At 43.4% G+C, this 17,785-nt stretch overlaps 2 long non-coding RNA genes across 2 annotated transcripts in view; both read left to right on the forward strand.

The window, feature by feature from the left end:
* LOC117938107 overlaps positions 1-10,909 on the forward strand; it is a 20,429-nt gene extending 9,520 nt beyond the window's left edge. Inside the window, exons 3-4 of the long non-coding RNA XR_004655332.1 lie at positions 366-369; positions 10,899-10,909. This is a non-coding gene — a long non-coding RNA (uncharacterized LOC117938107). The remainder of the gene's footprint in view (positions 1-365; positions 370-10,898) is intronic.
* LOC117938106 lies at positions 2,530-8,046 on the forward strand. Its single transcript, XR_004655331.1, has 3 exons — positions 2,530-3,117; positions 5,257-5,384; positions 5,613-8,046. It is a non-coding gene; the product is annotated as an uncharacterized LOC117938106 (long non-coding RNA).
* Positions 10,910-17,785: the final 6,876 nt, after the last annotated feature.

Consider the following 17,785-nt stretch of genomic DNA (forward strand, 5'->3'; position numbering starts at 1 on the left):
CCCCCCCCCCCCCCCCCCCCACACACACTCTCTCGCTCCCTCTCTCTGCCGGTCTCTTTCTCCCTGCAGCTCCCTCTCTATCTATCAATGCAATGCAATTGGATTCTCAGTCCAATCTGATTTTAAGGCTTGAATGTTGAATGCTTTTGCCAAAGACATCTTAACACACACGAGCGCAACATGTGAGCTGGTGTGTTTTCATATTTCGTATTTTAGATGTAGTAAAAATAATAAAAAGACATCAGGATTGCATGGCATTGTATTTCATGCAGCTGTGGTGATTGGAGGTGGATGAAATGCCTGGCTGTTATCCAACAAAAGGCAAATATTAAATATTAAAACAAGTGCGTATAATTCTGTTGCAGTGCAGTCCCTGCACACTGAACCCGCTCCCCATGCCCCCCCCCCCCCCACATACACACTCACACTGTTCACTGATGTGTAGTTAAACATAGTGCCTTTGTCTGCCCTCCATCTTTTTGTATTCCTCTTGCTGTATTACCTCTAAAAGCACCTGCTGTGTGGCTGAACAATGAGCCGACAGCGTCAGCTGACGTGCAGCTCGGGACCACTAGGGGGCACTACACCGCCATCAAACAGAGCCGCTCCCCCCCCCAACTCCACTCCTTTGTCTGCTATACATTAAGGAGCCATCCCCTTTCCAAGATAAAACCGTGTATGATTATTTTACCCCCCTAGTCGCCCTCAAAGACGGCGAGGATCACTGTGGAATCCTTGAGAGATTGTAACTTCCTTTGACTCTGGAGATCTGCGTCTGCGGCAGCAGCAGAAATGTAAATGTAATTGCTCTATTGCTCCATTGAAATGAAGATGCTGCTGAAGTAAAGCGTTTTTTTTTTTGTGTCGCTTGCTTTTGTCTGTGCGTGGTCGAATTTCTTTAAACATTGAAGAGGAACAAAACCGACTCGCATAGAAAATGATTGTCACACACACAGAACTGCGATTCAGTCGTCACTGAGAGATTTTCTTTGTGTGCAGCGTGGCTTTTTAGGCTTTTGGCCCTTCAGTGGAGCAAATGTAAAGAAAATAAAGGACATGAAAACTTGTTTGATGTTTATGTGCGTTTTATGCCAACCCCCTGCTGAACCCCCCTGATAGAATGGCTGTATCACTGATCTGTTATTGCATTTGTGTGTGTGTGTGTGTGTGTGTGTGTGTGTGTGTGTGTGAGGGAATCTTATGTACTGACCATTATCTGCAGTTAAAAACAGGGTCTCTCATTCTTTCTGCTGAAATGATTTTAAGCCTTACTAATTGAAAATGTCAGCTTGAAAAGTCAAGGCCTGTTGCAGCGAGTTAAGAGACCAGTTGGCATTAAGAAGACCTTAAATCAGCCCTGAGGAAATTGGTTTCATTTTTCTCCTTGCTTTCATTCTGCAGTCCCCCCCCCCCCCCCCCCCCTTCCTTCCTTCCAATCTTTTTGCATTTTTGTTTCAGGCAATTTCTGCAGCAGCGTTTCTGCAGCAGTGGTGCTGGCTTTGCCTTTAACACGTGATCCGGTCCAGTCTGCCTGTGATGTCATGAGTCCTTTCCACAACCAAATTTCGTGAATTCCCAATGGTTTAATAATCATTTCGGACATGCTTAATCCCAAGGGGCTACAGGTGTGTGGCAGGTACTTTTAGTGTCTCGAAGGTCTAAATGCTGTTTCCAAGTGCAGCATGGTAAAGACATGTAACTGTGGGGGGATGACAACTGTGTCATTATAGAAATATTGGCATTGTGTGTGAATTTGGTTTCATGTGAGTGTCTAAATCAGCTCAAAAGAAAGACATTTTTCTTGTCTTTTTCTTTTTTTGGTGAGAATTTTGAGACAGGGAAAGGGTCCCAGTATTGGCTTAACACCTTATTACCTTCCCTCGTCTCCTTTCTTTTCCAACAAAGAGGAAACAAAAATGAAATTTTGCCACACTTAGACACCCCCCCCCACTACTGTGAGTGCTGATCAGAGTCGATGGTGTGGCTTGTGGTGTGTTAATGCATATGATTTCCTCTTTGTGTGTTTTCATCAGTCCCGAGGGGCAACTGATTTTCCTCTCTCCTCCTACTCCTCCTAATCTTCCCTTCATCGCCATCACCATCCCTCGCTTTATTTCTGATCACCCCCCTCCCCCCAGAAAGCGCGCTTCAGTGGGAGCTGGTGGAGGTGTTAGCCGAGGGCCGCGGAGCGCACAGCACATCAATTAATGCACCATTACTAGGTGCCAGGGTGTGTGTGTGTGTGTGTGTGTGTGTAGCTCAAATCTAATTATTCTTCCCCCATAGCAGGGACAGAGTCCATCAGACTGCTGGTGGCTGAAGCTTTGCATCGCTGCAATACCTCTCTCTCTGTTTCTTTACATCTCTCTCTTTCTCTCTCTGTTTCTACACATCTCTCTCCCTTCATTTCCTCCTGTATGTACTCTCTCTCTCTCTCTCTCTCTCTCATCATTCCCTGCATCGTGCCTCACCCCACCTTTCTCTCTCCATCTTTCTCCTCCTCCTCCTTCGTCCATCCTCCTGCCCCCCGTCCATCTCTACCTCCATATCCCTCTCTCTCCTCTCTATCACTCTCTCGCAGATGCCACATCGCACCACACGCTCTGCCTTTCCACCTCTCTCTCTCTCTCGCTCTCTCTCTTTCTCTCTCGTCCGTCTGCTCTCTGCTCTCTCATTCCCTCGGCCGGCTCGACGCCGGCTGTCACTTCATTTGCTGCGGCGGAGCAACAACTGGCTTCTTTCAGCACCGGTAGTGAAGAGGGGAAGGCGAGAGCGGAGTGAAGAGTGGAAAAAGAAAAGTGTGAGGACGAGAGGGAGAAGAAGAGGAGGAGGAGGAGATCTTTTGTTCAGCATCCATCCCTCCCGCCGTCCCTCTGGCAGCAGCAGCAGCATCAGCACCGCTCCCGCTGCTGGATCCTCCATCTCCTGCCGGGATCTGCCTCCTCCTTCTCCTCAGGGACCTGGGAGGGGGAGGGAGACCGCTGCCTCCCAGCACGCTGCGGACCCTTGGCGAGCCATCAGGAGGAGAGGGAATTGTGAGAAGAGGCCGTGAGGAAGAGCAGAGGAGAGGCAACACCCTGGGTTACAGGAGAGAAGAGGAGAGGAGAAGGAGAGAGGGTAAGAGGCCACCGGGGCACACTGAGAGGACCTGTTGTCGCAGTTTCACCCTTTCATTTTGTCTTTGTCCACTGCTTCCTTCTCTGGTGGAAGATTTCAGATTTTTTTTTTTTCACCTGTTTTCTTTCTTTTTTTCCTCTCTGTGACTGGAGGACATTTTTATTTTATGTTTTCAACCAAATGTTTTTCCTCTCTTAACGTGCGCTGTTTGTCTTCTATAGTTCTTGTACATCATCCTTTTTCTCCTCCTCCCCATATGCCCTGTCCACTATTCTCATATTCGTAGGACTTGTGGACAATTAAATCAGACGAATGAGGAGGCGTAAATTAAGGAGACAATCTGAAATTCTTCAGCGTGAAGAAAAATTTAACAAGTAAGGGAAAAAAAAGTTAAAACAAAAAAACACCAGAGAGGGTATTTCACTTCACTCATTCTCATCTTTGCTGCCTCCTGTTTCAACAACCTGTGGTACTCCGTGTTTGCTGCATGTGAAATTGTGTGTGTGTGTGTGTTTGTGGAAGTTTGAATGAACGTAAAGGTACGAGAAGATTCTTGGTGTTTGATTTTAGCCGTTGCTTAGAGTAATCTGATGAGTCTCCGGGGTGCTTCCACTGAGCAATCAATGATACTTGGGCTGGCCGACCTCTGTGTGTGTGTGTCTGTGTGTGTGTGTGTGTGTGTGTGTGTGTGAGAGAGAGAGATGATATCTAGCTGAAGCCCCCAGGTTTTCTTTTCTCTCCCTCGCCACAGATGGCCTGGGTTGGGCCAGGCTAGCCGACCCTCTCCTTCTGTGTGTGTGTGCGTGTGAATGCGTGTGTGTGTGTGTGTGTGTGTGTGTGTGTGTGTGCGAGTGTGTTTAGCTACGGGTGGTAAATCCCAGCTCTCTGCAGCCTGGGGGTGGGTGAATAAGCGGGGGTCTTCTCTTCTCCTCTTTTTGGCTGAGAGTACGCTTGTGTGTGTGTGTGTGTGTGTGTGTGTGTGTGTGTGTGTCTCTCCTGGGCCGAGTGGTCCAGGCTGGCCGGCTGAGTGGAGGATTGAGAGGGGAAATAGAGAATAGGCTGGAAGAAAGAAAAAAAAAAAAACTTGTGTATTAGCATCTCATCTGCTTTCTTCTTGTCTTCTGCTTCATCTCTTCATGCTTTCTTTACCCTCCTCCTCTCTTTTCCTTGCTTTTTCCTCCCCTGTCCGCCCCTCCATCCTGCTCAGGGCTGTTGATTCCCTCCATCAATTTGTCCATCCTGCTTCAGCCCCACTGCAGTTTCCATTTTTCCTCTGTTTTCCAGACTGATTTGGCTGCAAACCCACTCAGTTGGTATTTTTTTTTTTTTTTTATGTGAACCATTTAAAATGCATTTCCTTCCCTGTAACTAATGACAATATTACTCCTCAGTTTTATGAACGTGCACAATGCAATAGTAATTTAGATCTATCTAGTGTCAGCCCTCAGCGCCGAGGAGCCTTTTACCCAACCATCCGCGGAGTAATTGTTAATATTGATTAGAGACAGCCAATCATTGGAATGGTGTATCGGCTTAGCTGGAGCCGCTCTTTGTATTCAGCCAGCTAGTTCAATTAGAATAGAATGGAATAAATTTGCGTGAACTTTTCATACATTATTAATGTCCTGGCTCCAGCATTTAAACTCACCGCTTTAATTAGAAAACAAAGAAGAGGGAAAATCCTAATTATGTTTGCAGAATCTGTTCCGGAAATTCATTTAAAAGGAAAGTTAACATTTAAAATTGTAAATTAAGTGAATGTCATGCGCTGTGATATGCCTCCAGAAATTTTAAATTTTGTTTTTTTCTCCAACATACACCACCCAGCAGTAATCCGCCCAAAGCATCTGGAGCGCAGACTGGTGTGCTGCTGCAAAACGCAGCACCATTTTTATATAATCAAACAAATTAGTTCTCTGCATGCGCGGCCCCCCCCCCCCCGCCTCGGCCTGATCCATGTGTTGATTTCTCTGCTTGTCTTGCGGGTGGGGGTGGGGGTGTGGGTGGAGGGAGTGGGGTAATGGAGTGTGCGGGGCTATTGTCACATGGCGGTAGCTCCCGGCGTGACCTCCCTAACCCCGCATCTCCCTTGTGTGTGCACACCCTTAAACCCGCCCCCCTCCACCCCCTCCCTCCCAGTTCTCATCACGCACAGGTTAGTGCTGAGCCGGAGCGGCGATGGCGGCGGCAACACCAGGGAAACCAAATGTCCCCGCCGGATGACGTCTTCCAGGACACCGGGGCAGCGCTGCCAGGCCGGGGCCCAGGTAAGATGCTTGGTGTTGCGGGGGGGTTTGGGGCAGCGCCACACTCCCTTCTCCCCCCTGTCAGCTCCAGAGTTTTGTGTAAAGATCCAAGAGAGAGTGAATCGAGCTAACCTCAGCTTTTACACACACACACACACACACTTCTTTTTTTTTTCTGTTTGTGCCCTCCACACACGCTGCTGGCTCGGATTGAAAAATGCCACCGTTGTCGATTTTCTCCTTTTGCAGAGGAGCCATTGATGGAACCCTGCCTCACGCTGCAGCGAGGCATCTTCAATCAATGCGACTGCCCCACTTTCTCTAGATGTGTGTGTGTCCTAATGCCACTGGAGCCTGAAGGGGGGCTGCTGATGGCAGCAGCGATGGCCATGGTGGTGATGATGCGATGGCGGTGCCGCTGCTCTCATGCTTTCTGGCTTAGCTCCCCTTGTTTTCTGAAAGACTCTCTTCGGTGACGGGTATTCTTGGGTGGATAATACGGATCACGTTGTTATTGCTTAAGAATACGCGTAGTCGAGGAGAGTCCTCTCTTCGCCCAACACCAGCAACACCCCCCGACACCCACCCACCCACCTCACCCCACCCCGACAACCCACCCACCCACCCACCCACGGAGGACTGTCAGGATGGGTAAAACCACGCCCACCACTCTCCACCCTTCCAAAAAGAGAAACTCACCTCTTCTTTGATCTGTGCTGCATTGCATATTCTTTCTCCCGCCCATTTCCTGTGCTGAGCCACGGTTTGAGGTCCAGATTGTCTTCACGTCTGTCCCAGCGTGCATCTGTCAGTCTGTCTCTGTGGCAATGGACAGCGTTGTGTTTTTGTCTTTTCTTTCTGTGTGTGTTTGTCTGTGTCTGTTGGACATGTTGGAGGTTGTTCGGTCTCACACAGATATCTGGCTCTTTGTCTGACAACTTCTGATCGTGTGTCTGCATGAACAGTGTCTGTTCCCATATTGGCGGGCCTGCATGTCAGCCCGCACAATCACACACACACACACACACATATCAGGCCTAGTTATTTCATTGCAGACAAATGAGTTGAGTATTTAACAAGCAGAAACGTGAATATGTGCAGGGAGGCTGAACGCTTGACAGTGGGACAGTTTGATCTGTGTAAACCTGTGCATAGACACCCCCTTACAGCGCCTCTTTTGGAACAGCAGAGGCCCTGCGGCTGTGTCACCATTGTATTTCTAAGCCGACCTAAACCTGCTAGGGGCCTTGGGGCAACAATGAACAAGTGGGCCCCCATTAACCTCCCTTTCCACATACCCTCTGTACAATGTACAATACCTGGCCCTAGGTTGATCATTTGATTCAACACAAATAATTCAACAACAGAAAGTCCACAAAGTAGATTTGGTCTTTGAGACCCGGCTCCAGGATTAGGAAATAAAGCAAGACCCACCTCATGGCCCTTACCATGTCAGTAGTGTACTTTAATGTTGCATTTTCTATATCAAATTTACAAGTAACCACAAACCAGTTCAAACAGTGAGCCAGGAGAGTTGGGGCTGATGCAGCTTGGGGGGGGGGGGGGCAGGGCAGTTGACTGCATTGTGGTTAGTGAAGGACCCGAACCCTGACCCTACAGCTCCAGGCTTTCATTTTCATCAAAGAAAAATCTAATATATTTTTTTTACCTCCGTTGTTCCTCTGTAATGAATGACTTCTTAATAATTCCCTCGGAAGAGACAGCACGATTCTTTTTCTTTTTTTAATTTTGTATTTTCATTTTTGAAATGTGATTAATCTCTTGATTAGTTTTGTTCTATAAAACATCAGATGATAGGGACAACTGCCCTGAGCACTTGATGATGTAATTTAGTCTTTAGCCCAAAGATGATCAACTTACCATGATATAAAACAGGGCTGAAACTAACTATTCTTTTATTATCCAATATCTGGAACTATGTTGTGGATTTATGCGTTATCACATTAGTGTAGAAACTGTTCCATAGTAGAGAACGGTTACCACAGTCCTTTTTGATGCATTCAGACATGTCGTTGTGTCTGAAGCACTGTCCCAAAGACATTCAGTCATATCAAAGAGAGAAAAGCAGCAAATCCTCACTAACTGGAGCAACAATGTTTTCCGCTGGAATAATGACTTTGTTTATTAAATTTGATTTGATATGGACGTCACTGCAGCATTACTACTGGAACTGTTTTGCACAAGGACCAGATGTAAACACTAATTTACAGCACCTGTCCATGGGAGGATTTTTTAAAAAGAGGTTCAGATGATGATGTTGCTGATTCTTTTTTCTGTAAATCAACACATTTGGCTCAATTTATGACACATGAATTATCAAATTACTGGCTGCAGCACCCCAAAGTCTAAACATATGGATATCTTCACATGGATAAGTATGAGTAGCCCTAATATTTGATAAGGAAGCAGTAGACATTTTTTGGCTGAGCTTGTTGGGTGGATCCTGAGCTGAGACCCCCCCCCTTCCATCCCCCACGCTCCTTTTTTATGCAAATGCTGCTATGCCAAAATGACATTTAACACATTTTACAGGTTCATGTCACATGCAATACATCTGCTGCCTCTCCCACACAGCTACGCAAACAAAATGTCCACCGTGAGCGGTCAACAAGAACTCACCTCATGCATTGAGATGTGAGGCGTCTCGATAAACAGCCCCCCCCCCCCCCCCCCCCACCACCACCACCACCAACTCAGACGGTCTGTACTCAGCGTTTATTCCACGCTGACGGCGATGAGCCATGAATATGGATGGCCCCTCCGTGTCTGATGGCACATTCTGAACCCTAACACCCGTGTCAAATCCGTTTAAACACGTAATAGGATCAACTTTACTCACACCGCCATGTCCTCACACATGTCACTCCTCATGATCACATTCTGGAGACGTCCTCACACTGCCAGGCCAGTGGAAATCCCGTTTTCACGCGCCTTCCTTATAGCAGCTATAGAATTCCCAGTGAGTCCGTTCCAATGCCGGTTTTTGTAGTCACGCAGACTATTCCCAGGCGGGACTTCACTTTAAAGTTAGTCACAGAGTCACCCAGACTATTACACTAATCATCTTGGTCATTACCATTGCAGATTATCCAGATAATACAATTATATGTTTAACACTAGGCTTAGCTGGTAATTACTTTCCTTTTCCTTTTCTCATGGAAACAAAACCAAGCGACGTGTTAAAATGTGTGTAGGAGGATGGAAAGTAGAGCAGTTGTGGCGTAATTGCAAATGAATGCACACACACACACACACACACACACACACACAGAGAGTTCCTCCCTTTGCATTTGTGTTTTGTTGACTGTTAGAGGTGTGGCGTGGCGTGTGTTTCCTGTGCGTCCGTGTGTCTCTGGGCTGCTTGTCGTTTGCTGCTGCAAGGCCTTGGCTGGCTCACTTCACCGCTGATCCGCTTTATGCTCGCCTCAACTGACACACTGTAGGCCTTCCATGGTTTCTTACTTCAAAACCAGCACACACTTGTCTACCTTTCACCCAAACGGGTTTGTAAAGACATTAAATGCAACCCATTAACGATAAAAGATGCTTTTAAACTACATTCTTGTCACCAATATTGATTTAAAACACATCCATTTTTGAATACGTTGTTGATGCAACAATAACCACACGGGCGTATAAAAAGGCTGCTCAGTGACAGTGATGTGATATAAAGTGCTGTCATCCTGTGTGTGCTAGAGTGTATCCGGATTGTGTCTGCTTGTTGTAAAGAGCTGCCAGGCTGCAAACCCAGTGTTGACACGTACTATCAAATGCAATGGACAATTTCTTCAATGATTTAATGAAGTGAGCATTGTGTGAGTATTGTAATGGCTGCTGTTGGTGCACCGAGATGTCTAAACTGCTGCTTATCTAATGTGTCTTTCTCTGCAGTCTAAGAGCGGCTGTGGTTTTATGCACTAATGTACGCTGCTCTGTACTAATGGCATGCTGCTGCTGCTGCTGAGGAGGATGATGATGATTGTTTTAACGCTAGCCAGGGATGACTGCTGCATGCATTTCAATCATGTCAACAGCAGTGATGAGATTGTCATTTTCCCCTGTAAATGTGCCTTTATTCTGTCATGAATTCTAACATGTGGCTGTAAATATAAAATAAAGCCGTCTTTTGAAATTGAAATGTGAAATGAAATTTTAATTGACATAATAAATGTGAAAAGAGGCCTTCAGTCTCGCACTCGAGGCCTTTTTTTTATAGACTGTCATTTCCAGAAGTTACACCAGTTTAGAGTCCAAAATTACATTTTCGATGAATAGCTGGATTGGACAGTGGATTACAGTCATGCCTTTGTGCGTACAAACGCAGAGAGAGGCCTTTGGATATGAAAGTTGGAACTCTGAACACGTCCTGGCCAGCCGGAGGATCGGCTATGGACTGCTGCCTAAACATTTTTCTGTCTCCACACTTTAAAAAAAAAAACCCTCCTGGATCTCACTCCAGAGGCCTTTTCCCAGCGACCCGACAGACAATCCCAAAGATTAAAAACTAAAACCCATTTCCTCCTCTGCTCTGCCTCCTCTCTGGGAGTTACACCAGAGTGCTGCACATCTTCTCGAGCCTTTGTCTCAATCTGAATTCAAATGTGCAGCTTTGCAAACATTACATACGATGTTTAATTGCGACCAATTTGATCCATGTTTCTGCAGCCCTTCCTGTTGGTGTCTCTCCACACACTCATGTTACAAACTGCAGTACAGTTGCTTTCATGGCAGGGAGATGTGCGCTAGCCCGTTAGCTGACTCTGGCATAAACTAACATTTTGATTAATGTGCACTAAGGCTGCATGATTTGAGGAAAATATGTGATATGGGATAACAATGTTGACTAGCGCCATGGTGATAATACTTGCGATTCATAAGTAGATATTCTTCTCAGTGTTCTGCTAAAATACAACAAACTGTTGTTGGTTTTAAATCCAAAGAAAGGAAATCATTTCCAACTTTCTTTATTTGGACAAATTGAACATTCCTGAATACAAAAGCAGCTCAAATTAAAAAGTGAATGTGTATTTGAGCAATTTTTATAATCAAATTGTCTTTCGATTATCAAAAGAAAACATCTCTAAGTGTCATTTGCAATGTTTATTGAATTTATATTAAAATATAATTGAATATAAGAGAAATTAAGGAATTAGGTGGCCAACCAGTTCTTATTTTAGCCCTTTTAAACTTGATTCCGGCACGCCTAAAAAATAATAACACAAACAAGTCTGTGTGGATCTAATGTGAGCTAAGGAGTTCTGCTCTAGGAATATCAGAACAACGTGAACCTAAACCCAGACTCTAGATCTAGATCATTCAGAAAAACATTCAGAGCCATTTACAGAAAACATTGCTTTTTAGCCATTAGACAAAATCAGATAAATCTCTAATTTTCAAAAGTTATTGATAATGCAATTTGGAAATGTCTTCTTTTCCATAAATAAATATCTGATCTCATATGTAATACCACCTCAATTTTGTAGTTGAGGCCCTGTGGCTCAGCATTAAAGGAAGTTTTCTCAGAATTGTTGGTGTCTTTCTAGATACATAATAAAGTGTTTCCCTATCATGATGCTGAAAAAAGATGTTACAATGCACCGTTATTATAGTAGAATAAAGCTCTGATCCCCTGTAGACAATGTATTTTTATTAAAATAACCACTTCAGGAAAACTGGTTGAAAGGATTTTGAATAGTGGATTTGATAATTATAGTTATTAAAGAGTGACTGTTGTCTATTTTAAAGGGCAGTAAGTCTGTGAAACAATACTGAGGTATCATTCTCAATGAATCCTGGGAGGGTGTGGGTCCATTCATCGGGTCAGGAGTGGAGTAAAGTACAACCAAAGGAGTAAGGGAGGAGTCTGCAACATGCATCACCAGACTCTGGGACGTGTCAAACTCAAGGCCCGCGGGCCAAATCGGGGCCCTCGCAAATTTTGATCCGGCCGTCATATCAAGTTAGGTTCACAATCAATTTTGGCCCCACATAGACGTGCGCCACAATAAAACAATGGGAAGATGTTTTTCAAAAATGTTACGCAACACTAAAAACAGATTTGTGGGAATTCCCACAGAAGCATGTTGAAACCCGTGAAGTTGTGAAAATGTAATCAGAGTGATTGTTTTTCTTGACATTTGGTTAACTTTACAATGGCTGAGGAAGGTTTTTTTTTCTTACTTTGATTGAGCTCTTTGTCGACCAAACTTTAAGGAGAAGACTGTATGAGACATGTAATAATACAGTCAAAGATATAAGACTCTTTCAATGTAATAAAAGCATTTCCATAAACCATGCCTGGCCCTTGGTGGGATTCTCATTTTTCACCATGAGGCTACAATGAATGGGAGCTCTCCAACACTAACTACCAGGAGAACCAGAGGCCAGCCTGAGCCCCCCCTTCCCATTGTTATTCACGGGAGATAGCTGATCTACTGTCGCTGCCTATTTACATCCTCTTATCGCCACGCAGCACACTACCGTATTATATCCCATTTAATTTAGCCCGCAAACACCCCGAGCGTCTTAGTGCATTCTATCTCTTGTAATCCTGTTAAAACCGCAGTAATTAGAATCCCAAAAGAAACCCTGCTGGACTGAAACACAATCAGTGGATCCACACACAATGCAACACACAGTGTTTCATCAGAATCCAGTTTATCCACGGCTGCAATATATTTCCAAAAATCTTCTGTTTGAATTTGACGTTTGTTGTGGAGGCTGCATCCGCTGTCAAAGTCCAGTCAACAATGGCGCTCTCATATATATATATATTTATATGTATATGTATATGTGTAAATTACTTAATTATATTACTTTACTCTATTCTCTGTCTGTACAAACGTGAAAAACACATTAAGAACTAAGAACATGGATCAGAGAATGTGAAGTGAGTAAATAGTAAAATGGTGAAATCATTACATAATTCATGTTTGATTGTTGCAGTGTGTTACTGCCATTAAGAGGGAGGAGTTTCCATCCTGACGGAGGCTCTGCAGCCATTGGTTGGCTCTGTTTTCAGGCCACTCATTACTTATTAAGCACACTATTAAGGAGAATTGACGGTAATGATGGGAAGGATAGGACCCAGGCTCATTTAGCAGAAACGCCACAGGAAATATTCAGCTTTGTACCAATTAATTATGCATCATCTTTACTTTGCTCTCTCTGTAGACTCAACTGGGTGTAATGTAGCACAGCACACTAGAGTCGGCTGGAAGGAAGACATCCTGTAAAGAAAAACACTCCAAGCTCATTTTGGATGTGGAACGTGCAAATTCATTCAATCTCATTAGGTGAATATAAAACTGAAAATGTGCAATTTGGATCAAAATGGAGGGAATGGTCTTAAATCGACAGTTTCATGCTGTATTTTATAATCTTAAACCGTACCTGTAATTATTTTCATTGAAATACCTGATTCTATAAAAAAAGTTATTTAGGTGCATTTATTGCCTAATTGGCCTTCTTTTCTTCAGAATGTTTGTTAGGGCATTTCATACAATGTGAGCAAATGTTAAAATCTGAAAAGATAAGTCTAGAGATATTCTATATTTTTTGTCTTGTCAAATCGTTGGATACACCCACACTAACAATGGATGTAACCAATAAGGAGGCCAACATATCTGCGTCCTCTGTGTCGTTAATATTGTTGTCCATAACTATTGAAGAACTAGAGCATCACATGTGGATTAATCTGCAGCTGATAATAGTTCCCGACAAATGCACTTGTTTGAGTCCCGTTTGAAAAAGCCAGTGGGCTTGGAGCTGAAGACCACAGACAGAACCAGTCCCCTAAACATGCACACGTCCTGTGTGTATAATTAACCTTAGCCCAGTAATGCAGGATGTGGATTCCTGTCTCCAATGCTGTGCTTTTGTGCCCACTGTCCACCCAATACCCCCCTCCCCCCTCCCCCCAAAAAAACGCAACACTTCCAGGACTGCAATTGTGATCTCTGTAACTTAGTCCTGCAGCATGATTCCTTTAAGATGTAATAGTCAAAGTCGTTTCGCCCCTAATTCAATTCAATTTTATGTATCAAATCAGAACAAGAGTTTTCTTGAGACAATTTACAGATAGAACAGGTCTAGACCACTCTATAATTTACAGATAGACCAGGTCAAGACCACTCTATAATTTACAGATAGAACAGGTCTAGACCACTCTATAATTTACAGATAGAGCAGGTCAAGACCACTCTATAATTTACAGATAGAGCAGGTCAAGACCACTCTATAATTTACAGATAGAGCAGGTCTAGACCACTCTATAATTTACAGATAGAGCAGGTCTAGACCACTCTATAATTTACAGATAGAGCAGGTCTAGACCACTCTATAATTTACAGATAGAGCAGGTCTAGACCACTCTATACTTTACAGGTAGAGCAGGTCTAGACCACTCTATAATTTACAGATAGAACAGGTCTAGACCACTCTATAATTTACAGATAGAGCAGGTCTAGACCACTCTATAATTTACAGATAGAGCAGGTCTAGACCACTCTATAATTTACAGATAGAACAGGTCTAGACCACTCTATAATTTACAAAGACCCAACAATTCTAATAATTCCACCCAGACCAGGAATACAAAATTGACCTTGTGAATCAAAGAAACTTCATTTTCAACATTGCACAACCTCCAATTTCATGTCATCATGCATTATTTTTGATATAGGACATAACATATGACAAGTATAAACGGGCAGGTAACAAACTGCCATTAACCACGAGGGGTGTGAATCAGTGGCTCTACTCAGTCACTAGTTTGGTTCCTCTAAGAGCAGTTTGTGTTTTTAGTTTTTTTTTAATTCCATAATTATTTGCCAATAGTTACATAAACTTGTGGGAGTGCTTGAGTATCTACACATTAAAAAAAAAAGACAACAACATGATGCATTAAATAAAAATGATGTTCACCCTCCAATAGATTTTAAGTCAGGAATTGCTATGTAATAGTGCTCAGGACTGAAAAACTAATTAACATTTACACAGAAACAACTTGGTAAGCATCACCTGCGTTATGTGTTGACTTGACATTTCAGTGAGAGCAGCGGGTTAGAGCTATCCAATCATCTTCACAAAGACAGCTTTTGGAATTTAATATAATTGTCATTATATAAAAAAATAAAGGCAAGTCCAGAGATAAGGGATAACAGAGAGGTGAGGAATGAAAATAGGACATAGTACTTAGACTTCTCTTTAAAAATTTCAATAATAATAATAATAATAAAACCTTTGGCTATAAAAGAGACCTTCAACATAAATTATCAATTGAGAGCAGTTAGAGTGTCCAGGTATGTGAGTAGATTATTAATTACTTAATTGCACAGTGAAAGAGGGGCGACCACTCCTTCTCTTCCTTCCTGTTCTGTATAGTCCTCTTTACCCTATCATAACCAGTACCATATGTACCTGCCTTGGGTCTTCCTGTCCAGGGGGCTGGTGTGTGTTGTCCAGCCACAGCCCGAGGTATCTGTATGATTGAACTCCCTCCAGCCGGACTGGTAGGGGTTCTTGGTCTGGACCTCCCAAAGTCAACGACCAGCTCCTTGGTCTTGGAGGTGTTGAGCTGTAGACTGTATATAGTACGTATAAGGATAAGGTAGAACTACATAGTAGTGGTGATCTGCGTGCAGCTTGGTGGGATCTTACACTCATGGCCTCATTCACCCACAAAGACAGTGGAAATGACAGGAAACCCATTAAAATTTGAAGCAGATCTACCTTAACATGTTTTAGTCCCGCTTTGAAAAATGTGAAAAATCCCATCTCAGGAAATCACTCTCTTTGTTGAACTGTGATATTTCAGGAACCTTCTTAAACGGGTCAACATCAGAAAGACTCCTGGCCCCTGATAACATTGGTGGGTGCACGTTACGCCTCTGGGCTGGCCAGCTAAAGGGTGTTCTCTGTCACATTGTCCAGACGTCACTAGAATGTGGTTGAATCCATGCTATCTGGAAATCTTCCACAGTCATTCCAATGCCAAAGATCACTAATCCCAGGAAACTCAATGATTGTCCACCAGTCGCCCTCACATCTTTGTTAAAGGGTAACTGCTGTTATTTTTCAACCTGGACGCTATTTTCTTGGGTTGTTCTATCTAAGTGACGGAAACAAGAATCAAGAAGCTGCAGTCGAGAAACAAGCTACGATGGAAGTTAATAGGACAGTTCTCAAGCTTGTATTTACGTTCACAAAAGGGTTCGTTTTGCCGCTGACAGTTTCAGATTATTATTATCAGCGTCTGACAACATTATGGAAAGGATTTCTAAGGACGTCGACCTTTTTGTTAAAGCGTAAAATCCTTTTCTTAAACATAAAAACATCCGTGAAATTGCTTAACCCCCCTCCATCTGCTACGTCTGGTGGGACGTAACAGAAATTTTAGCATCATAAAATACACTTCATTCATAATCGACAGAAAAAATAAGCCAAGCACCAAAACTCTAGTTTTGGTAGAAATAAACAAACAGTTTACCAATTTACATGTGAAAATATGTTGGCGAAAATCAGTCCTGTTTCTGATTAAACAGAATGGTCTCAAAGAGGTTTTTAAAGGTCTAACTCTGTAGGGATCCTTTCCGTAATGCAAGCAGACATTTAGAATGAGAATCTGAGCCTGTCGGTGGCCAATCAAGCTGGACCATCGCCCCGTTAACTTACATTGTAGCTTGTTTCTCGGTAGTTACCATTTAAGCATACCATTCAAAATCTCATCTTGTCATATGTAGAGCAACTTGATGGCCTTCCGTTTGGCAGGAAGAGGAGTAGAGGATGCAAAGCGTTCATTCTGAACTGCAGCTATAAACAAGCCATGAGCTCATCTCAGGCTTTTGTTTGCAGACTTCTCCTTTCCCTTCAATAGAAGCATATCTTTTAACACAGAAGCTGCAATGTGATTTCCTTCACCGGCTTGTTTTGTGGATTCTAAATCTTTTTCGAGAGCAGAGGCTCTTTGCGAACAATCATTTCTCAGACGTGTGTCCACAGGCTCACCACAGGGCTGTGATCTCTCCCCCATCCTTTTAATTATGTACACTGATGGTTGCAGGAGCTCTCAGGAGGGCAGCCACTTAGTCTGATTTTCAGATGGCACGGTATTACTATCCCTTCTCCAAGGTTCAGCAGCTGAAGATGGGAAGGCCGTCCTTGATACCGTTTCTTGGTGTGATGAAAACTTTGACTTAAATGTCTCAAAAACCGAGAAACTTTTTGATTTTAGACGTGTTAGACCTGCAGCCAGGGGGTCCATCAGTCACAATGAAAAGGTTAAACTGGTCACCTCCCATAAATATTTAGGAACCATTTAAATTCAGTGTTGATACTGAGGTCATTAGGGCAACAGAGAATTCACTAACTCAGGGAACTAAACTCCGTTTCTGTCAGGCCAGTCATTCCCTGTCTATCACGGTACAGTGGCGGACCCAAATGCACCACTCAGACAGGTATGAAAGGTAAGTACTTTTAATGTCCAAAGAACAATGCAGGCAACAGTACAGCTTGAGCAGGCAGTAATCAGAGTCAAAAGGCTGGCAGAAGTCCAGTAACACTTAGGAAGGCAAAAGTACCAAAGGAACAGGCCAAAGTCCAAAAACGCCGGGGACGCAAACTCAAAACAAAACGCTGGTGAGAGTGACGTAGGGACAACTACAAGCTGGCAGAGGGGACGTGGGAATGGGAAGTATTTAAGTGCTGGGATGAGGGGAAGCTGAAAACAAACAGGTGAATCTAATTAGGGGCGGAGATGGTAATCAAACCGGTGAGAAAGCAGACAAAGGCCAGAAGACAAGGGACCAAGGACAAAACCAAACAGGAAGTAGATAAACAGACAGAAAACATGAAACACCACAACAGAAACTTGACTAAAGCATGACACGGCCGTCTTTTATCAAAAGTCGTCCTCTTTTTCTTTTATTTGCTGGTTTCCCAGCCTCCCAGTGAAAGACACAAACAGTCTGAACAGTCAGAATCGGCTCGAAAATGATTGGAAACAGAGATTTAAATTCTCTTTGTAATCAACACATTTCGCGTGAATAAACATGTTCTTTTCAATTAAATTGCAAAAAAGGTTTTTGGAGTTTTTCAACATAAGAGGTAACTTGTTTCAGGGAGAACACAACTGCTCTGGGCAAGTGTTTCTAGTCCCCAAAAGGCTCAGGACGCTGGTTTAATATGAAAGTTTCTCGTGGATTTAAGACACAAAAACATCACTTGCTACTGAATGAATCCAATTTAAACATATCTGTCAGTGGCTGCTTGAAGTTCACATTGTTAAAAGTTCATTTCATCCTGGCCTGGGAGACTCATTCGCTTACAGTTTGATAAAGTACTTTTATTTTACATTTTATTGCACACAATTACGAGCGTAGCTGTCTTCGTCTAATTATCGT

The sequence above is a fragment of the Etheostoma cragini genome, chromosome 22 (assembly GCF_013103735.1).
Source record: "Etheostoma cragini isolate CJK2018 chromosome 22, CSU_Ecrag_1.0, whole genome shotgun sequence".
Lineage (NCBI taxonomy): Eukaryota > Metazoa > Chordata > Actinopteri > Perciformes > Percidae > Etheostoma > Etheostoma cragini.